Below are 24,798 nucleotides of genomic sequence, written 5' to 3' on the forward strand. Positions count from 1 at the left end.
CCGGGTGTTAAAGTTTATAATTCATAGAAACTATTAATTTTGCGTTGGGTTTTTTTTTAATTTTTCATTTTTTTCTGTTTCGTTTTTTGTTTATTTAATATTTAATTATGTATAAGATAAATGGCATTTTAAATGAGAGCTATTTGTTTTTATTTATACATTTTGTTTGTACCGAAATGAAAACAAATAATTGGCAAATGTTATAGAACTAACAACGAATATTTAACTACTGTTTGGTTAACAGCACCAGCAGCAGTATGGCCTGCAGCATCATCACATGTTCAAACAGTGAACAGTGGTAGTAAGAAGAGAAAAATTAAAAAAATGTAGATCTTCCCCTCATTGAAATACTTGTTCATAAAGTTTCACTGAAACCGATATTTAGGCCGAGTAATTCAAAAGACATCTAATTATACGGCACATCAATTAAGGTGCTTCACGTTTGTGCCTGGAGAGTAGGCCTAACCCATGTCTTATATTAGATTGCTCAATACTACAACATTCCATTCTACAATCCATTCTTTGATTATCAACTTATTACCAACATTTAGTTCCACTGTCACTCTTCTGATACCACATACAAGTGATACCATTGAATTTTCCTTCCTTGTCCAGATATGTTCAGAGTAAACTCTGTTCATATCAGAATTACCACAGCGTGTCACTGTGAGTAAGAACAAAGTCTCGGCTTATTTGATGGATTCGTACTTCGGTCTACCGGTTACGTCTCTAGGTGCTGTTGCCGAATCAACAGAGGCCATCCCATCTGCGTGGTTGTAAACGGAAGTGATGTTTTACATCTCGGAAGTAAAGCAACGGGGCAGCAATGGTCAGAGATTAGATAGCTCAAGTACTCGAGCAAAGTTCTTGTACATGGACCGGCTTTATCCATGTACAAAAATTGCGACCTGCATGTAAGATACACAAAGGGGCAGTGGTGAGTTGTTGAAAAAGTACCACAGTGAGATAGGGCTACACGCCAGGTACTCACGTAAAGCACTTCAACATTCTTCTCACTCTTCTGAGTGGTTCTGTTTTCTTAGCAACAATACCGAAATTATCTATCTATCTATCTATCTATCTATCTATCTATCTATCTATCTATCTATCTATCTATCTATCTATCTATCTATCTATCTATCTATCTATCTATCTATCTATCTATCTATCTATCTATCTATCTATCTATCTATCTTTATATCTATCATGGAGACAAATATAGCTTAAAATTAGGGTTGTGAACGCGGATCATGTTTAGCTAGTATTACAAAAAAAATAATATTGCAACTTCTTAAAGTCATCCACGTTAAAACGTTTGCTCTACACTCTTACCCACTGTGCCCTTAAAACAAATTGGTATTATCATCATCATCATTCACGTATGTACTTAAGTGTTAAAATGAAACCCAGCAGGCGTCATGTTAAGAAAATAAAATAATGTTTTTATATTCACTAGTATTCTATTTCACCATAAAAAATCAACAACAAAACATCTAAACACTTCCTTCGATACTTAACAATATTGGGCCAAGTTATGACCTATAAATCGTATGACGTATAAATCGTTAAAAACAACAACAGAAAATAATAATGATCATATATAAACAAATCGTTAACAACTTGAACTTTATGTTAACGGTACATATGATGGCAATATTTTTGATACCCTCAAAAAGTTAATAAAAATAACGAAAACCCAATTAGCATATATCAAAGATACAATTTAAACTATTTCAGTTAAAAGTATTTATTTATTTTCCAATAGAAAATGTATCATATCTTCCGCGATTTGATTTTTTCGCTTTTTTCATTTATGTCGATACCACCATAAATATAAATAAAAAACAGTTTACTAAACCTTAAAGGCTTTTCAGTGGTTTGCTTTGGCCAGACAACAGCAAAAACTTGTGTTCATTTAAAACAAATTAAACTTAATCAATTTGTAGTACGCAATATATTGCAATAGTATATTCTATATACTCGTACTCTATATTCATATCGCTTTTGGCTTTTAACTTTCAATGCTGTAATACCACAAATTGACCGAACCATGTACCCGGTATTTACATGGATGGGTATTAGTGCAAGTATAGCTTGTTTTCAAGTTTTAAGCGAAAACTTCAATTACTATAAAATTGATATGCCACCCGTTTAACATGGCTTTTTGTGTTGGAATATTTTTATGTCGTCATCATCATTTGTAAATGCAACACTACAGAGTTTTAATAAGAAGTTTAAATTTTCGAAGGAGATTGGTAATATGCCCAGAAAAAACTTACATTGAAAAGTAATGAGTTAAAAAGCTAATAAAATCTCTTTTCACTACTTACTCACTGGCATTTTAACTCATTATTTAAAGACGATGATGTCATTGGAGGCAAGTACCACACTCGCTTACAAATAGGGAGTTAAAGATGTACTTACACCCTCGCTTACAAAGAAGTTGTTGAGTAATTTGTTTTGTTTCTAATAATGAAAACAAAATGGCAAAGCTAAAAATAAAGCACTTCTATATCAGATTAAAAGGAAGTCATTACTACAGTCTTTTTCATCCACTGGGTCGACTTGAGAACGGTCTACCACGCACCCCTGAATCATTCTATGAAGAACTCAGGGGGTAATTTTTGTACATGGCTGTGTCGGTCTAAACAATCACATTGCTGAAGTTCTCGAGCTATCTAAACGTTTGCCATAGTAGCCCCGTTGCGGAATGGCAGGCAGCATGAGATCAATCCCAGTACAAACCCCGACAAGGAGAAAGCTATCACTGGAAAGTCAATAGACAACCCCTACATCAGGGTGAAAGGTTGCATTATTTAAAATGCAATCCCCATCAACTATTGACCCATTCCAGTGCATTCCTTAACCTTTTAAAGCCCGCGCAACCACACTACTGAGATGGCCCTGTTGACTCGGCAACAGCACCTAGAGACGTATTTGGTAGTCCGAAATATCCAGCCAATAAATAAGGATCTCTCTGCATGTTAGATAATGTGGCAAAGGATGTAGGAATTTCCAAAGTCAATTCGAACCCAATAATTGCCTCGACAAGTTGAGTGGCAGGTATCAATCGTAACATGAAACAATATGAATCTTGTTGAGATGGCAACAGCATCGAGAACTTCTCTGAAGTTAAAGGTCTACTATATCAGTTCTAGTCTCCTGTCGGGCAGAGGAGTCTTTCCCGTTCGTTCACCAACTTACATCAGTTCCATTCTCAGATCATAAAGAACGATCTACGGAATGACAGGCAACTAACAAGTGTCAAACTGAGAATTCCCCAACCTATACTGGCGTCCTATTACGCGAAGAGTAAGAGATACTCAACAGGTTCGGGAATAGTTGCTCTGTCACATCACCCGAGAGAGACAATCGAGACATAGTATTTATCAGTCCTTAAACCAACATTATCTCCCCGCGAATTTGGGTATAAACTACAGCCACTACGTGGATCCCGAAGGAACGTCGACCAACTGACCAGCTGGGACAAGTCCTGTGGTCAATTGGCCACCCGTAGTACCAGATTATTTGGTGCTGTGGTTCGATCCCATGTCAAATCATTCCAAGAAATGGCCGAGGATACATTTGATCATCACCAGTTTATAGTGCCGGTAGACTAGAGGTATTGCTATCACATCTTTTCCCCGAGATATTGCAATAACACCAAGATGGAGATTTCACTAAGGTAACATGCCACCGGAGGGAAGTAATGCCGATAGTAAGTAGTAGTCATTGAAAAGTAAGTAGTTATGTAAGTACAAACCATTTCCGAGTTTTTGCTGGGAGTATAAGGAAGAGAATAAGTCGAACAACAGTTTCAAAGGGGACCAAAGACATTCATTAGAAAAGCAGCTCGTAGGTTAAAGTCGTATAAAGTTCAGAAAGTTCCAGATCAATATGGTAAACAACTTAGAAGAATGAAAATTTAAACACAAAAATTGAGGTCAAATTTTGTAAAAAATACACTTGTCGTGTGATGGATGATGAAATATATGTAATGGAGGACTTTTCACAACATCCGGGTGAATATTTGTTTGGTCAATTTGAGTATTGAAATCAATCTTGAAATCAATGTTTGTATAAAAATATATCGTTATTTTACAGGATGGACCATAACAAGTCCCATGCTAGACTTCACATTTGACCCATCTCTGTTAACTTCTTTCATATCAGATTTTTGTGGCTCAGAAGACTCCTTTATCCCCACTAGAAGTACCTTCAAAAGTCTTTACAATCCTTAACAAACCCAATTTTTTTTTTTTGTTACTACAACTTACTTTTTTTCTAAATCTTCGTTGGCGGTTTAAAGTTCTGTATTACACTCCGTACATAAGTAATGCAATTCTTTATTCACTTTATTTCATCTTCATTTGAATCGTTTTACAATTTCCTGCCCTGCGGATTAGTATGTAAATATATTTTAAGATTTGATTATTCTTGCTTTAAATTGCAGCTTTTGTGATTTCGAATAAATGGGTTAAAACCTTTTAGTGTTTGTTATAAGAAAAAAAACACAAGAATGAATTTAAATAAAATTTAAACGTTTAGGACAAGTTAACTATTAGTATTTGCTTTATTTTCTTTTAATAGTTTAACTATATAGTTTTAATTACTTAGATGAAAAATTAAAAAAAAAACAAATTTGGTTAAATTGTGGTTAAAAACATATTTACGTAATAAAATATAATTATATGTAAACGGTTCATTAAAAAGATTTTATCATTTTTGACACACATTTTAGAAGAAGAGTTTGACAGCACTTATCTGAACATAAACTAAACAAAAAGAGATGAAAGTTGTCTGTCTAAAATCAATCTTTTAAGAATATTTTTCAGCTGACAGCTTGTCCCCATAAGAGAAGATTGTTTGATTTTGAACAAAAAAATTTGGGTCTTTTTGTGAAACTTAAAAAAATTTTTAACACGTACTACAGATTATAGACTTTTAATAAACTGTAAACAAAATTTGATGTTTAAATCAATATGTGATTTGATACAATCTTATACTGTTCAGATCGATAAATTTTAATATTTCTACATTCCTCTACTACTTATATACATATGTGTTTGTGTAAGAAACAATAAAATGCGTAGCTGTAAACATAATTTTCCGGTAAAAATTTCATCTTGGCAGACCGATTGCCAAGATGTAATTTTTTTTATGATAAAGCCAAAAAAAAAATAAATATTTCCTTTTATTTGTTTTTCAATAGTATTATTTGCAGTACTGTTGTTATTGTTCTTGGTAGTGAATTTGTTATTTATTTTTATGCCCAACTGATTCTGACATTGTACTTTTATTTGTGGTTAACACGCCCATTAGGTGTGGAATTTATGGATCTTCTAAACTTTAAATGAAATTAAAGAAAAAAAAATATATATATATATTTTGTTCTATATGGGAAGTGATTCTCAAATAACTTCTCTAACTTCTAAAAATATTTTTTTTGAAAGCTAAAAATCTATTTAAAATTCGGTTATATTTGATATACTTCTTTTCAATTTAGATATGCTGAACGAAAATTCGAAAAAAACATTTGAAATCCTATAAATCATTTTCTAGATATCAGCCAATTTGATGAAAATAATGCTATATTGGCGATAAAACCTTATTATACTGTAAAATTGCCATATTCCAGTGATAAGCTACCCGTTACTCGGAAATAATCGGCAATGAAAGTGAAGAGATTTTGAAAAAGTTAATCTAACGAAAGCAAAACTTCTTGCCGCAACGAGGGCTAAATTAAACACATTGCGAGAGAATCCTATACGCTACTTGGATAGTGGATCGGAAGATAGAACTACAATGGGTTGTCCTCGTTGACATCAGGACGATAAGCCTCCTCAGAATGAACATACAGGTTTACGGACACAACCATACAAAACTGGACGAATGAATTCAGACAAATGTAGAGTATATGGTGATGATAATGAAACTTTCCTCTTGTGGCCGGTAATTGCCAGAAACTTTGAGATATTGATCCCAGCTAAAATGTCATGGTCAAGCGGAACATTAGAACAAATACCCACAAGAGTCTGTTGCTATGGTTCTAAACTGGAGACAAAACAAGTCTGCTGTTTAATATGAGAACCCTGAAATAGAGGCCTACTTCCGACCACAAAGATATATAGAGGCGTCGCGAGCAAAAAACTATTTCTATATCTTTGAACGCAAGTTTCACATTTATTTTTCTTAGCTGGAGAACATCTGATTTTAGACTTTTTTGAATGTCCGACTACCTGATCACAACATTGCATCAATGGTGTCAACAGAGGTTAACATATTTACCGACAACCAGAAGGCTATCTAAGACCGTGTTGGACTGTAGGAGAGCGTTAACCGAATACTCTTTCAGAGGTAAGCTGTGCATCATATGAATATTAGGCTGCATTTGCTGTTAAGTTAAGAAAACTCGAGCAAGTTGACCTAACGAATACAAAACCGTTCGACGAGTCAATATAACCTCATAGACTCTTTCGCAAAATCCTAATGAGAAGAAGACGATGAGATTAATCAGACTAAAATTCTCTGAGATTATTATGAGTGTATGTATTCTGATTGGTCAAAAAGGACTATGGAAACAACTATACTAAACTAGACAAGCGGATAGAACAGTTGTGGAATTTAGATCCAAATATTTGGGTAGTCATATTCTTTCAGATATAACATCCCTCACGAAAACTTTAAGAAGCTGAGTTTCTAAACAATGGATGATAAATCCATTCATAGATCGTTATATAAATTAACCGAATACTCTTTCAGAGATAAGCTTTGCATCATATGGGTATCAGGCTGTACTTGCTGTTAATTTAAGGAAACTCAAGGAAGTTAACCTAATGAATACAAAAACATTCGTCAATAGAACCCCATAGACTCTTTCGCAAAACCCTAATAAGAAGAAAACGATGACATTCCTTAGACTAAACTTCTCTGAGGTTATTATGAGTGTATGTATTCTGAGTGGACCAACAGGAGTACGGGCACAACTATACTAAACTAGACGAGCGGATAGGACAGTGTCATTGTCAGGGTTTTGTCGAATTTAGAACCAAATATTTGGGTAGTGATGTTCTTTCAGATATAACATCTCTCACGAACACAGATTAGAAAATTTTAAGAAATTGAGCTTCTAAACATTGGATGATAACTCCATAGATCGCTATATAAAGTTTTTCCATCAAAACAATAGCGCACAATAGGCTCAATAGCGACCTAGGTGTATTTTTGGATATGAAATAAAAAATTCTCACGAATTAGCGAAACAACAATTTTTTTGTTATTCAAGATAGAGAGTTTTTAATATAGTCCCTCGATATGTGACATTAGATTTTTAGATACCTACAACAATTGGCATACACTTTCGGAAGAGGTTGTTTTGATTATGGACACAGATCTATTGAGTTTGTTAACGAATTTGAAATCCATAATTTAAGAAACTCCGTTACACATTAATTCGTTGTTCTAACGTTTGCGTGTAAAAATCATTCCTCAACACTTGTTGCTGCTGTTTGGCTTAAAAATAAGAAAAAAATTACAAAAACTTCACTATACTTAAATAAACCAAGCAAAGACTAAACCATTTCTTTAGTTATTTGCTTTAGATTTTTAATGTTTTACGATTTTATTTGTAACTATTCGAATGAAATCTAAATCGTTGACCATAACGGCTTGTACTCCAATTTTTTTGTGCTGATGCTGCTGCTGCTACTTTTTGTTAGATTCTTTGCGTAAATTTCATAGACACAACAATTCCTTTGATATCTTAAACATTTGCTACAGATTTTTGGAACAGTAGACGCATTGTATGAAAAAATCAACAACAACAAACGGAAAAATGTAACAGCTGCACATGCTCAGATTTAAACAATTGCTAGTCTGCATATCTATATATGTACTTATTTTTTTTCTTTTTGCTCTCTTAGTTGACCACTAATGATAACGATTTCTTAGCTATGCACCACAATCTTAACAAACAACAAAACATCCATTCCATTCCAAAATCCCATTCAGAGCTAAACGAAGCAACTATTACAATATTCAAAGCAAAGAATTCACTCAAATTGTTTTGAAAATGTCTTTATTTGTGCGCAAAAACTCAGCATGTGTGTTATTAAAACATTTGTGGCCAAATTAAAATTCTAACCGAATTTATTTATATCTTTTTTGCCAATTCTATGTGTCTCTCTCTACTAGTCTGTCTGTCTGTCTGTTTGTTCCATTCTAAGTATTTATATGCGTGTGCATGTTAGTCTGCAGAATTACAATTTGAAAAATGTTTTCAGAACTTTTACAAATTAGTAAAGCTCCAGTTAACATTCATATCAAACAACAAGATCTTTTAATAAATACATCCAACAACTACTACAACAATGTAATGTATTCATTCTATTTTATACAAAAATAATAGATTATTTTGTTTTTATTTTAGTTTTTGTTTGCAGTATTTTTTTTTTTTTACTTTATATTTGTTATAAATCCTTGAAAATACAGTTTAAATTATATTTATATTGTTACTAGAGCAAAATATTTGCCAAAATACAGCCAGAGCTTTTGTGTTTGAGGTTCTAAAGTTGTTATGATTAAAAAATTTTATTAAACACTTTCGCACGAATATAACATTACAGATGAATTAAATTATTTTTTGTTTTTTACATTCTTTAATTCAGAAAATTTTGTAGAATAGTCCTGATTATACCACTGTGCTGTTAATTTGTAGATTTACGTTTTAAAACAAGAGATAAAGAATAAGGATATCCACCCTCTTGATAAGGCCGTATCATGAAACAGCCTATAAAATCTTTATTTATAGAAAGATTTCAAACACTATGTCATTCGACAATTTTCAACAAAGACTCTTTTTATAGAGAATTTTAAACAAAAATACATCGTAATGCATCGATTAAGGCCAAGAACGAATCGAGTCAATTTCTGTTCTGAAATGAAGCGTATCCCAGAGAGAGATAGCGTTCGACTTCGATCGAAACAAGTTGTAGTCGAACAGGTCAAGATCATCTGAACTATAAGGTGGGTGAGGAAAACTCTATAACCACTTCTTTAAAAACATTCATTGCCATGACTTTAAGCAGCATTTCGGAATTACAAAAATCGTTTCCAATTCATATAGTAACCAATTTTCCTGTTTTAGGATGAATCCTGAGCTCGAAAACATTTTGAATTGTTACTTGAGTTGAGTCCGTCTATGTAATCGACATACAGGTCGCAACATTGAAGATAATTAGAAATTATGATAATTTTGAGCCAAGGACTCTATCGTTTTAAGTTCAAATCGGACCATTATTTCACATCATACAACCGCACCCTCTGAATAGGGTTTTTTAGCTCATAACTATACCCTACACCACTATAGTGGGTATTATGCGTTTGTGCTAATGTAACGCACTAAAATATTAATACTATACCCACCTTAAAGTATACCGATTGACTCATAATCACTTTATCAAAGTACAGGTCGCAATTTTTCTAGATAATTTGATGAATTTGGCATATATGCTTTTTTTGATCCAAGGACGAACCCTTTTGAAAATGGTTAAAATCGGTCCATTATTACACCTAACCCCCATACAACTGAACCGCCAGAAAAGAGCTTTTGAGCTCATAATTATGTAAAACATAATGGCATTTCGATAAGTTTTATACAAGCTTTGATGACATTTCGAATTGATTGGGACTCATTTGAACCTAGTCCCCATACAAAGTCCCCTTCAGAAAGTGACTTGAATATCCACAATCCACTTATTAACACTAATATTGCGGTGATATTTCACACATCCAAATAAACATATCCAGCACTTTTTATCGGAATCGGTCCATATTTGCTCCTATCCCATATAAATCCTCTTTCAGAAAGACCTTGCCGAACTTCGAAATGTTCGGGCCTCATTTCATCCTAGCCCCCAAACAAAGTTTCCTTCAGAAAGTGAAAGTGGGATGAAATTTCTCACATGAAAATAAATATATCTAGCAATTTTTATCGGAATCGGTCCATATTTGCTCCTATCTTCCATATAAAGCCTCTTTCGAAATGATTGGGACTCATTTGAACCTAGTCCCCATACAAAGTCCCCTTCAGAAAGTGACTTGAATATCCACAATCCACTTATTAACACTAATATTGCGGTGAAATTTCACACATCCAAATAAACATATCCAGCACTTTTTATCGGAATCGGTCCATATTTGCTCCTCTTTCAGGAAGACCTTGCCGAACTTCGAAATGTTCGGGCCTCATTTCACCCTAGCCCCCAAACAAAGTTCCCTTCAGAAAGTGAAAGTGGGATGAAATTTCTCACATGAAAATAAATATATCCAGCAGTTTTTATCGGAATCGGTCCATATTTGCTCCTATTCCCATATAAAGCCTCTTTCAGAAAAAAGTTTTTAAATGCCTTAAAAATTTTTCTTACAAATTTCATAATGTTATTGTTATTCTGAAAGTTTTGAAAATTACTTTATAATTAACACCCTCATCATTTTAGTTTTGGCAGACTGGCTGCCTGCCATTAACACTTTTTTACTATTCAAATACAAAATTCAAGTATATCATTAAACCAAAGATCTTGATATTTATTTTTTTACAAAAAAAGCTAAACAAAACAAAAACCGCAAAAAAACCCCAAATGATTTCTATGAACAATTTCAGTTTTATTATTTTTATGTGTCGTCATTAATGGTTGTACGTGCCAAAATTATACAAAATTATATACATTTAGCAGTTTTGTTGTTATTGTTTGTCATAAAATTAAAACATTAAATTGTTAAACAGCAAAAATAAAATTTAAACAAAATTAAACTATGAAACACCCTGAGAATCATTCCATCATTCTACATATAGCACCACCATCATCATCATCACACCAGCAAATAATAATTCAGAACATTGACTTTGCCGACAAGTGACCCATATTTTTTGTTGTTGCATATTGAAATAATACAAATTTAAAATGGAGTAGTGCCAAAAATTTGTTCGTCATTAAGATCTTGGATTTTTTTGAAATGTATGCTAGAAACATCATCATCATTCATTTATCTATTGTTTTAAATAAATGACCATATAAATGGGCGTTGATTTCAGGTATCTGATCATCATTATACTTGATGTTTCTTTATGTGTAAAAAGTACATTTTTTGCTGTGATATTGTTACAATTTAAATAAAATTAATGAATCTTTATGCGAGAATTAACACGTGCCCTGATTTTTTAAAGAAAATATGAAATTTTTAAAAAAAATTTTAATTTTGTATATTTTGCTACTGTAGAGAATTTCGTTGATTTGTTTGGAACAAGTTGAAACTATAATGATGAATATATCTATTTTTAGGTGATAAAATACAACTAACTCACAGTGGGGTTGTGTGTGGAATTAAAATTCATATGGAAATTTAAAATAAATATAAATAGAACATTTTTCTATAAATAGAGAAAAAAAACTTTAAGTGAATGAATAAACTCATTTCTAATTTTCCTATAAAATTTTATGAACATTTTGTCGAAAATGTTCTATAAAAAGAAAATTTATCAAAAATGTTCTATAAAAAGAAAATTTATCGAAAATGTTCTATAAAAAGAAAATTTATCGAAAATGTTCTATAAAAAGAAAATTTATCGAAAATTTTCTATAAAAAGAAAATGTATCGAAAATTTTCTATGAAAAGAAAATGTATCGAAAATGTTTTATAAAAAGAAAATTTGTCGAAAATGTTCTATAAAAAGAAAATTTATCAAAAATGTTCTATAAAAAGAAAATTTATCGAAAATGTTCTATAAAAAGAAAATTTATCGAAAATGTTCTATAAAAAGAAAATTTATCGAAAACGTTCTATAAAAAGAAAATTTATCGAAAATGTTGTAAGAAAATTTATAGAAAATGTTCTATAAAAAGAAAATTTATCGAAAATGTTCTATAAAAAGAAAATTTATCGAAAATGTTGTATAAAAAGAGAATTTATCGAAAATGTTCTATAAAAAGAAAATTTATCGAAAATGTTCTATAAAAAGAAAATTTATCGAAAATGTTGTATAAAAAGAAAATTTATCGAAAATGTTCTATAAAAAGAAAATTTATCGAAAATGTTCTATAAAAAGAAAATTTATCGAAAATGTTCTATAAAAAGAAAATTTATCGAAAATGTTGTATAAAAAGAGAATTTATCGAAAATTTTCTATAAAAAGAAAATTTATCGAAAATTTTCTATAAAAAGAAAATTTATTGAAAATTTTCTATAAAAAGAATAATTTATCGAAAATTTTCTATAAAAAGAAAAATTTATTGAAAATTTTCTATAAAAAGAAAAATTTATCGAAAATTTTCTATAAAAAGAAAAATTTATCGAAAATTTTCTGTAAAAAGAAAAATTTATCGAAAATTTTCTATAAAAAGAAAATTTATCGAAAACGTTCTATAAAAAGAAAATTTATCGAAAATGTTCTATAAAAAGAAAATTTATCGAAAACGTTCTATAAAAAGAAAATTTATCGAAAATGTTGTATAAAAAGAAAATTTATCGAAAATGTTCTATAAAAAGAAAATTTATCGAAAATGTTCTATAAAAAGAAAATTTATCGAAAATTTTCTATAAAAAGAAAATTTATCGAAAATTTTCTATAAAAAGAAAATTTATTGAAAATTTTCTATAAAAAGAATAATTTATCGAAAATTTTCTATAAAAAGAAAAATTTATTGAAAATTTTCTATAAAAAGAAAAATTTATCGAAAATTTTCTATAAAAAGAAAAATTTATCGAAAATTTTCTGTAAAAAGAAAAATTTATCGAAAATTTTCTATAAAAAGAAAATTTATCGAAAACGTTCTATAAAAAGAAAATTTATCGAAAATGTTCTATAAAAAGAAAATTTATCGAAAACGTTCTATAAAAAGAAAATTTATCGAAAATGTTGTATAAAAAGAAAATTTATCGAAAATGTTCTATAAAAAGAAAATTTATCGAAAATGTTCTATAAAAAGAAAATTTATCGAAAATGTTCTATAAAAAGAAAATTTATCGAAAACGTTCTATAAAAAGAAAATTTATCGAAAATGTTGTAAGAAAATTTATAGAAAATGTTCTATAAAAAGAAAATTTATCGAAAATGTTCTATAAAAAGAAAATTTATCGAAAATGTTGTATAAAAAGAAAAATTTATCGAAAATTTTCTATAAAAAGAAAAATTTATCGAAAATTTTCTATAAAAAGAAAAATTTTCGAAAATTGTCTATAAAAAGAAAATTTATCGAAAGTTTTCTATAACAAGAAAATTTATTGAAAATTTTCTATAAAACGGAATTTTATCGAAAATTTTCAATATAAACAAAATTTATCGAATATCTAATATAATTAGAAAAAAGAAAATTTTCTATAAAAATACATTTTATTAAAAACTAGCTGGCCCGACAGACGTTGTCCTGTCCAAATTAGAAAAAATGTTTATGTTCGATTTGTGATTTTAGATAAATCGAAAAAAGTGGGCGTGGTCAATTATTCTTTCAGTAAAACTTTAAATTTGATTACTACGAACATGTTTTAAAAAATTTAGCCAAATCGGTGCAGCCGTTTTCCGATTTTAGATAAATCGAAAAAAGTGGGCGTGGTAAATTTTTCTTTCAGTAAAAACTTAAATTAGATTACTACGACCATTTAAATAAAAAATTTTGCCAAATCGGTGCAGCCGTTTTCCGATTTTAGATAAATCGAAAAAAGTGTGCGTAAAAGTGGGCGTTGTCAATTTTTCTTTCCGTAAAAACCTAAGTTGGACTATGACGAACATTTCAGTAAATAAATTGTCCAAATCGGTCTAGCCGTTCTCAACTGATGCAATTACCAACGAACGACAATTGATTTTTATTTATATAGAAGATAGATTATCTTTAAAAAGAAATTTATCGAAAATTTTTTTATAAAAAGAAAATTTGATGAAAATTTTTTATAATAAGAAAATTTGTCGAAAGTTTCTTATAAAACGAACATTTATTACTTCCTGTATTTATTACCATTTATTTTGCAATTATTCCCATAGTGAGCTGCTATTGTTGGCTTCATATGATTTGATTTAACACTTTCAAAGTACAAAATCTATCAAGTTAGTGCTTTGTACTTGTGTAACACTTGTTGATTACTTCCATTCCAATTGGAAATTTCTATTAAAATTTTAATAAACTTGTTGTTCTGACCTTTTACCAATAGGAACCAGCATGAAAAATTCAGTACAATAGTACTTTTTCAGTACTTTTTGATATCGCAATACCACAACGAAATTTTCAGTAGTTTTTTTTTAATTTATAATCTTTTGTATAGTCAAGTCTATGGTCTAGTCTATAGTCTAGATTCTAGAATATTGTGTAGTATAGAGTTAGTATATAATCTGGTATATAGTCTAGAATATAATATTGTCTGTCTAGTTTATAGTCTGGTCTATAGTCTAGTCAGTTGTCTAATCTATAGTCTAGTCTATAGTATAGTCTATAGTTAGTCTGTAGTCTAGTCTATAGTCTAGCTATAGTCTAGTCTAAAGTCTAGTCTATAGTCTAGTCTAAAGTCTAGTCTAAAGTCTAGTCTATAGTCTAGTCTATAGTCTAGTCTACAGTCTAGTCTACAATCTACTATATAGTCTAGTCTACAGTCTAGTAGATGATCAAATCTATAGTCCACCTTATAGCAGTCTAGTCTGTAGTCTATCAAATTAGTTTACTTCTTTAAAACCTAAAAATTAATTTTCCATACCTGGGTGCTAGTTCTTAAACATAATATAATGTTATAAAAAGAGAAATATGTTAATTTTATTTAAGATTTATTTTTTGTAAAAGAAAACTAAAATTTCCCCATTTATAAATATCAACAGGTTTTCTAAGTGTTATTGCTTTTGGGATGATGCTTCAACCAACCCTAAAATGTAAAATGACACCATAAATCTTAATCATGGGAATCACAGACATAATATTACCTGCAACAGGTTTTAATTCTGAAGTTTGGTTTAATAGTTGCTCATTGAAAAACAAACGTTCTTACTTTGCTTTCTCTTTTGAATCAATAAAATATTGTTGGTGATAGTAATTTTTATTGATTTTATTTGATATTTTATAACAACAAAGACATTAGAAGATTTTTTAAGGTTAATTACCAAAAACTTAGATTGCATTTTAGGAAACTGTAACTGGGATTTGAATTTAATTGCATCCGGTTCCAGTTTATTACAGCAATATTAAATTTCCATTGTGTAAATACATTTCACTAATAAAATCATCGTGTAAAAGATCAATTCGTTATCAAAACCAATATAAAGAGTTGCCCATAATGACATTGGTTTGGATTCTGTTACTAGGTATTTTTAAAACAGTTAATGAGCGACTAATTCATCATAGTTTCAGTTTATAAAACTGGGAACCCAAGACATTAGAAGATTTTTTAAGGTTAATTACCAAAAACTTAGATTGCATTTTAGGAAACTGTAACTGGGATTTGAATTTAATTGCATCCGGTTCCAGTTTATTACAGCAATATTAAATTTCCATTGTGTAAATACATTTCACTAATAAAATCATCGTGTAAAAGATCAATTCGTTATCAAAACCAATATAAAGAGTTGCCCATAATGACATTGGTTTGGATTCTGTTACTAGGTATTTTTAAAACAGTTAATGAGCGACTAATTCATCATAGTTTCAGTTTATAAAACTGGGAACCCAAGACATTAGAAGATTTTTTAAGGTTAATTACCAAAAACTTAGATTGCATTTTAGGAAACTGTAACTGGGATTTGAATTTAATTGCATCCGGTTCCAGTTTATTACAGCAATATTAAATTTCCATTGTGTAAATACATTTCACTAATAAAATCATCGTGTAAAAGATCAATTCGTTATCAAAACCAATATAAAGAGTTGCCCATAATGACATTGGTTTGGATTCTGTTACTAGGTATTTTTAAAACAGTTAATGAGCGACTAATTCATCATAGTTTCAGTTTATAAAACTGGGAACCCAAGTTTGTCCATAATATTGATAACTTTGGGGTTACCAACTAATATTACTACAAACACTACGAACTAATTTCTCTGAATCCTATCCTGGTGTCCTCCAGTATGTTAGTAGTTAGTATTATAGTCTGGTAGGCCGTATTTGTATACATCCTACATCCTACTTTCTAACTAACTAACTAACTAACTAACTAACTAACTAACTAACTAACTACTACTAACTAACTAACTACTAACTAACTAACTAACTAACTAACTAACTAACTAACTAACTAACTACTAACTAACTAACTAACTAACTAACTAACTAACTAACTAACTAACTAACTAACTAACTAACTAACTAACTAACTAACTAACTAACTAACTAACTAACTAACTAACTAACTAACTAACTAACTAACTAACTAACTAACTAACTAACTAACTAACTAACTAACTAACTAACTAACTAACTAACTAACTAACTAACTAACTAACTAACTAACTAACTAACTAACTAACTAACTAACTAACTAACTACTAACTAACTAACTAACTAACTAACTAACTAACTAACTAACTAACTAACTAACTAACTAACTAACTAACTAACTAACTAACTAACTAACTAACTAACTAACTAACTAACTAACTAACTAACTAACTAACTAACTAACTAACTAACTAACTAACTAACTAACTAACTAACTAACTAACTAACTAACTAACTAACTAACTAACTAACTAACTAACTAACACTACTACTAACTAACTAACTAACTAACTACTAACTAACTAACTAACTAACTAACTAACTAACTAACTAACTACTAACTAACTAACTAACTAACTAACTACTAACTAACTAACTAACTAACTAACTAACTAACTAACTAACTAACTAACTAACTAACTAACTAACTAACTAACTAACTAACTAACTAACTAACTAACTAACTAACTAACTAACTAACTACTAACTAACTAACTAACTAACTAACTAACTAACTAACTAACTAACTAACTAACTACTACTAACTAACTAACTAACTAACTAACTAACTAACTAACTAACTAACTAACTAACTAACTAACTAACTAACTAACTAACTAACTAACTAACTAACTAACTAACTAACTAACTAACTAACTAACTAACTAACTAACTAACTACTAACTAACTAACTAACTAACTAACTAACTAACTAACTAACTAACTAACTAACTAACTAACTAACTAACTACTAACTAACTAACTAACTAACTAACTAACTAACTACTAACTACTAACTAACTAACTAACTAACTAACTACTAACTAACTAACTAACTAACTAACTAACTAACTAACTAACTAACTAACTAACTAACTAACTAACTAACTAACTAACTAACTAACTAACTAACTAACTAACTAACTAATTAACTAACTAACTAAATAACTAATTAACTTACTGACTAATCAACCAACTAACTAACCAAACACTTTTATCGCACGAATAAAGGACAAAGGAAAAATATCAGGTGAGCATCTTCCGGACGCTCAGCGGAAATAAAGTGGGTGACACCTTTTTATTTCTCTTCCGTGTCCATGGTCATGGTCTTTATCACAGTTAGAGCGCAGGTGGAATGTTTCGTCATCTCGTTAAGAGAAGGTCGGTATTCAAGAATTAAGGTTGGTGTGGAGTAGACTATAGTAATAGCCATTAGAGCTAAATCGTCTAAGATTCCACAGCTGAGTGTCCGGTAATTCTTTTAGGCAATTGAGTCGCGGGTCGAGGATTCATACAGAGTTATATGCCATACACATGATCTAATCATAGAGTTTAGAACAACTTCTTCAGTCATTAGAGCAATGGGTAGCCAATTCATCATCACCAAAAGAGCCTTAAACGGAGTGGTGCAAAGGCAATTGCTCTGCGTTACGAAGTCATAACACATCTGTGTGAAATTTTATGTTCATATGATTAAAATATTTTCGCAATATAGAAAAATACCACAATCTCATAAATAATATCAAAAACATTTACTTTTCTAATCTGAAAATATTAAAAAGCGTTCAAAATTATTTACCTTAACAATTATTTGTATTTCGATTTTATTTAATTATAGTTCATTGATCTCATCGGCATCATTCATATGAAATAAATAATTTATAATAATGACATTATTCAACATTAGCTCAATTATTCACACTTGTTTTTGTTAGTGTTCCAGAATAAAAGCTTTATGTTAACGATAGAGAAAAAGCTCTCTCTTTTAATGTTAATTTCCATATTGTCAGTAGTAAATGCTGTTAACCCTGACCAACATTACGTTCAAGCCAAATGTATGTTTGTTGGTAGTGCCAGTGTCGAGTCGCAAATTTAAAGTTCACTCACTGCTCATTTACTTATGTTGAACATTGAACAAGTTCATGATCATGGTCATTTCGCTTGGTTGGCATGATCATTTAGTGTATGTGCGCTGTTGTTCGTTCAAATAAGCTTTATTTTTGCTGTTATTTTTCGTGTGTGTTTTTGGCTGTTTGGTTGGAACTGGCAGCAGTTTTAGTACCAGCACCCATAAGCAACAACGACAACAATTTATGTATGCACTTTTTATAACCAAACTTGTGTGCAAAAACACTCGCACACACACACACAAGAGAGTAGAGTTATTTTCAATAAAATTTACAGTTAAATTAATAATACGGTAATACAACAACAACAAAAACAACTACTATTGCAACAAATGCTGCAGCAGCAACTACAACATCAACACCAACAAGTACTAACTACTTGTACACTGCAAGTGAGTAGACCAAGTAGCCAAAGCAGCCATTTAGCCCAAAACATTCAACCATACCAAAGAGGAGTGAGTGTTTCCTTTTTTTTTTTTTTTTTGAAAAAGACAAGACAAGAGTAATGCGTGCATGTATGATGAAGAAGATGATGTTTTTCGTTGGTTTTTTAAATTTTTTCTGGTTGGAAGTATGAACCAGAAGAGTTTTCTTTTGCTGCCTACTTGAACGGTCATTGTACGTTTAGAATGAAATGCTTGGTTGAATTATTCTTTTTTTTTTAATAAACCCCAGCTAAAGAAACGTCATCGTATGTACATTGTTCATGTGTGTATTTTTGACGGAACAAGTATATGTCTGTTGGCTTGTGTGGATTTGTAATGGCTACATGATGATAAATGGTGGCGTTTTTTCGGTTTTTTGCAAAAAAAAAAAAAAACAAAATTTAACAAAAATTAAATAAACAACAAGATAAAGATTATTTTTCTTTTTAATTTATGTTGTTGTTGTTGTGGCTGGAAATACATATATATTTTTTTGTTTGTTGGCAATAATCATTACAGCGTAACGTTAATTTTTCGACAGCCGCTTAGAACTTAGCAACTTGTTTGTTTTATGAAACCAAATTTATTTTGTTATCAAGTTCTAATGTTTGCTTCGAACATGTTGTAACATCATTAGTAGGTTAGAAGAGTTTTATAAACAGGTTTGAGAGAAATTTTCTTGAACAAAAAGAAATTACTTTCTCTAATGATCATTAGTTAAATGAAGAGAGTAGAAGAGTGTAATTATGTTTGGAAGAGCATAGGAAATTTTACAAGTGTTTTGTTTATTTTATTAAAAGAATATTGATAAGCAGCGGTTAGCAATGTATAAAGCGTTTTTTAAATAAATTTAGTATAAAAAAAAATTAACTTTGCTTCATTTTCATTCAGCTTAATGAAATGATGCATGTTTCTTAAGTCTTTTGATTTTCAAGGAGAATGATATTAAATATGCTTGTGTCTTAAGTCTTTTGATATTTCAGGCTGTTTTTTGTTTCTTTTCAGATTTTTAATTTACATTTTCTTTTTAGAGAACATTTTCGATAAATATTCTTTTTATAGAAAGTTTTCGATAATTTTTCCTTTTTTATAGAAAATTTTCGATAAATTTTCTTTTTATAGAAAATTTTCGATAAATTTTCTTTTTATAGAACATTTTCGATAAATTTTCTTTTTATAGAACATTTTCGATAAATTTTCTTTTTATAGAATATTTTCGAAAAATTTTCTTTTTATAGAACATTTTCGATAAATTTTCATTTTATAGAACATTTTTGATAAATTTTCTTTTTATAGAACATTTTCGATAAATTTTCGTTTTGGAGGACATTTTCGAAAAATTTTTGTTTTGGATGTAATTTTCGATAAATTTTCTTTTTAGAGAACATTTTTTAGGGAACATTTTCGATACAATTTCTTTTTAGAGAACATTTTCGATAAATTTTCTTTTTAGACAACATTTTCGACAAATTTTCTTTTTTATAAAACATTTTCGATAAATTTTCTTTTTATAGATCATTTTCGATAAATTTTCTTTTTAGAGAACATTTTCGATAAATTTTCTTTTTATAGAATTCTTTTAATAGATATTTTTCGATATATATTCTTATCGATAAATATCTTTTTGTACAAAATTTTCGATAAGTTTTCCGATAAATTTTCTTTTTATAGAACATTTCCGATAAATTTTCTTTTAGAGAACATTTTCGATTAATTTTCATTTTAGAGAATGTTTTCGATAAATTTTCTTTTTATAGAACATTTTCGATAAATTTTCTTTTTAGAGAACACTTTCGATGAATTTTCATTTTAGTGAAAATTTTCGATAAATTTTCTTTTAAGATAACATTTCGATAAATTTTATTTTTAGAGAAAATTTTTGATAAATTTCCTTTTTAGAGAACATTTTCGATAAATTTTCTTTTTATAGAACATTTTCGATAAATTTTCTTTTTAGAGAACATTTTCACTAAATTTTCTTTTTAGAAAACATTTTCGTTAATTTTTTTTTATAGAAATTTTTCGATAATTTCCCTTTTTATAAAACGTTTTCGATAATTTTCCTTTTTATAGAACATTTCCCATACATTTTCTTTTTATAGAAAATTTTCGATAAATTTTTTATTTATGGAAAATTTTCGATAATTCTGTCGATAGCAATTTTTTAATAAACATTTTGTATTTATATTTAAATTCTCGACTTATGGGGATGATTCGATAGAATTCTTTATTTATCAGAATCAAAGTCATTATATATTGATGTTAAGTCCTCTAGAAAACGTTTTCCAATATTTTGAAGAAAATTAAATTTTAATAACTTACAGATTTAAGTATTGACAAATAATTGCTTACCTGAAATTAGAAGAGAAAAAATAATACAAAGTTAGTTTAAAAATTGTAGAACATAACAGTATTTGGTAATAGACTATATACTTTATAAAACCAAATTTAGCGTTTTTCCCAAAACCTCTCTTTTAGCAACACTCTCTAACTACTGATAAGAATATTAAGCAAAAAAGAGATACTATAACTTTCTTTTAGTTTAGATCTCTAACATTTCTACTAACACTAACGGTCTCTCTCACTCTCTTTATGAGCTCTCTATAACTAACAACACTCTTTATAATAAATAAAGGCTCTCTAAAATACTTTTTCGAATTATTTAGGAATTTAATTTTTCATTTAAAAGAAGACACCAAGAAAGAAATACCAAGATAAAGAAATATTTCTTTACTTTAGTGTGTAAATCATGCCTGCAACATTATTTCAAGTTTTTCCTTCTATAAGTTCTAAAGATTTTGTCTTTGTCTGCTAAATGATCATGGCAATAATTGTGGTTTGATCTTGTGGTCACAACAAAATGATGCTCTCTTTTACCACCACTACAAACATTCTTGTTAATGCCACTTCTTCTTTTGGTGTTTTGTTTTTTTGTAAGCAACAGGGAGTTGTTATGAGCAAGAGTTGGGGAGTTTAGCATTGCGTGTATGAGTTTGAATAAAAAAACTCTAAGTCAAACTTTAAAAGGCGAGCTAAAACCAATTGCCCGAAGATAGATACCAACTCAGCATCAGTTGTTGTGGCATATTTTCTAAAGAGAATTGGAAATGTTGGTTATAATTTAACGTCATTATGAGCTAGAAAATAATGATATTTGTTATTATTATGTTGCTGTTGCCATGATCATGATCACATCATAATGATGTGTTTGACGATTGAGCAGTAGTGTGTTGTGTAGAGTATTTCTGTTTTACCATTGTATGAGTGTACGTACTTACTACTTTTTTTAGTTTTTTTTTTTCTTTTCAACATTTATTTTCTTTCACAGTTCTTTGGGCTGTTTGTTTGTAAAATGTTGCAGATGAGGAAAGAAGTCTTCTAACTTATATAACAACTCATTACCTTGGCAAAAGACTTTAGTTCTACGTCGACCTTACATTGGTCAAGTTCGGTTACAAATAATTCTTATAATTTATTTGTTTTTAACTTGTTTTAAACAAAAAAATATTTATTCTCCTTTAAATTGATAAAAAAAAAATTTTGAATAAATATTTTTTTTTCGAAAACTGTATAAACAAGAAGTGTTGCATTGTGTGTGTTGGAAAATAGAAAGTCAAGAATTTTACTGTGAATTGTTTGTATGAAAATATAATTGAAAATTTAAATTTTTTCAAAATTTCTTGTTAAAAATAAGAAAAAAATTGTTGTTTTTTTTTTAAACAAAAAGTATTTTTGGTGCTAATATTTTGTTTTTCTTTAACTGGGCATATAATTTTAATAAAAATTCAAAATATACCAGCAATTTTTAATAAATGACAACAGGTGTTTGGAATTGAAGCATAAAAATAATAAATTTGGATTTTGAAAAAAAGTGCGAATTGAAAATTTTGAGCATAAAAATTAACAGTAACAACGAAACGTTTTAAAGGTGAGTGTATACAAATTATTTTTAAATTTTTTATAATTGTAATTATTTGAAAAATATTGACAAAATCTCAATAATATTTAGGAGATAAAATTTCAAATCAGTTGTTAATTTAAAGGGGTGAAATGTGATATTTATTCTTGAACTTTTAAATTCAATTCATAGTTTGTATTAAAAAATAAATTTAAAAGATTTTATGTTTTTTTAAATTTTTATATATTTTTAATTGATTTTTTTCAATTATACTTTAGAAAACTACAATATATTTATTTTTCAAATCAAAATTTGATTTCAAAATAATTTTGAAAATTTTCAACTTTTTCTTAATCGAGAATTTTACACTTTTAATTTTAACCCCCTTATTGACAAACAAAATTCTTATTTTATAAATGGTTTATAAATTAGATTTTGTAAGGAAATTTTGTTTTATAAACCTTTTATAAAATAAAAATGTTGTTTGCGAATAAGGTGGTAAAAAATTTCAGTGCAAATATATAGGCACTACTCTAGATAAAATTACAATTTCCTTTTCTTTCAATAATATTATTTCACTTTTTAAACAAAATTCTACTTACAACGCTCTAATTTATCCCCTCTGCCCTGATTACTCCCTATAAACTTTTCATTCTACAATATAAATTTTATATCAATAAAAAGTGATTTTTAATAGCTGGTATTTATCAGGCTTTATTTTGTGTCTGCTAAAGGAATCACTTTGGATTTTTTTCACTTTAAATTCCTTAAGCAGTATTGAGGCTTTGAAAAAATTTAACAACAGAAAACAGCAAAAACAATTTTTTTATTGAAAAAAAGTCCAACTACCAAACTCAATAAAGACAACTTGGACAAAGAAAATTGTTATAAGAAAATAACTAAGATTTTTATTATTACTATAACAACAACAAAAACTATTCATATAAAAAAATATATAGCAATTTAAAAGGTCTACTATAATCAGTGGTCGGTCACCTTAAGTATAAAAAACATAAAATTAAATAATACTACGATAATACACAAAAACATGTCTATGGGACAAATTATATAAAAACTTTGTTATTATTTTTTTATTATTAAAGACATAACCATGTATTTAAAAAAGTTTTTTTTTTAATAAAACTGAAATTATGAGTAAGATTAGGATTTTATATTTTTATAATCTAATAAATGCTGTTACCTTTGTTAATGACCTGCACCATCATGTTTGTACCTTTTACAAACCTTGTTTTAGAAAGAAATCAATACTTTTCTAATATAAGAACAAGAAAAAAATCAAAGCGTACAAAGAAAATTTATTTAAAGTATAAACTACATGAAAAAACCTAAAAATAAAATTTAGAAAAATTCTAGCTATACCCACTGTGCTTTGCTACCCTAAAAACAAAAAACTCACTTTATGATTTTGAGGATTCTAGCTGGAAGATGCCACGCTAACAGCTGCAAGTTCAGCCATTTGTTCCAAACGTTAAAATGGATTTAATATTCTAATAGCTTAACAGCTATACAATTTTCTCTATTTGATTTTTATGGGAGTTGCCACGCCCCCTATAACAAGTTCACCCATTTTGCCAAACTTTTATATAAATATCAATGTTACCCTTGCAAAATTTGAAGACACTACGTCTAACAATTTGCCAGATATACGAATTTGTGTATATAATTGCTATAGGAGGTGCTTAGATCCCCCGCCCTAATGAAAGCCCGCCCATATTCTCCGAACGTTAATATGAATTTGAATGTCAAGCTCTAAAAGTTTCCCAGATATACTAATTTTTGTATTTAAATCACAGGGGAAGTGTCAAGCACCTATTGTAAATCCGTCGATTTTTTTCTCCTAACTTTTTGCAAACTTTGGGGGATTATAGCTCTAGTAGTTTTAGTTGCTATTCCGTCCATTTGAAATATGCATATCGAACTAAAGTGGCTCCGAAAAAATTTTAGGGTTCAAGCTGTTTCAGTTTCTGAGATATGCGACTTTTAATAATCATTTTGTATGTGGGCGTGGCTCTTCGCCTACTTTAAATTACAAAATAAAAATTAGCCTATAGTGGTCCATTGACGCTAAAGTCGGACATGCCTT

The 24,798-nt window shown here is 29.1% G+C and overlaps 1 protein-coding gene across 1 annotated transcript in view; it reads left to right on the top strand.

Moving 5' to 3' along the window:
- The first annotated feature begins 22,204 nt into the window (after positions 1-22,204).
- The window catches only part of LOC119601323, a 126,431-nt gene continuing 123,837 nt past the window's right edge, over positions 22,205-24,798 (top strand). The window contains exon 1 of the mRNA XM_037952168.1: positions 22,205-22,724. The gene's annotated coding sequence lies outside the window, so the exon portion shown is untranslated. The remainder of the gene's footprint in view (positions 22,725-24,798) is intronic.

The sequence above is a fragment of the Lucilia sericata genome, unplaced genomic scaffold (genome assembly GCF_015586225.1).
Source record: "Lucilia sericata isolate MDLA Ls3-8-SP2 unplaced genomic scaffold, ASM1558622v1 Contig000156F_arrow, whole genome shotgun sequence".
In the NCBI taxonomy this organism is placed as follows: domain Eukaryota; kingdom Metazoa; phylum Arthropoda; class Insecta; order Diptera; family Calliphoridae; genus Lucilia; species Lucilia sericata.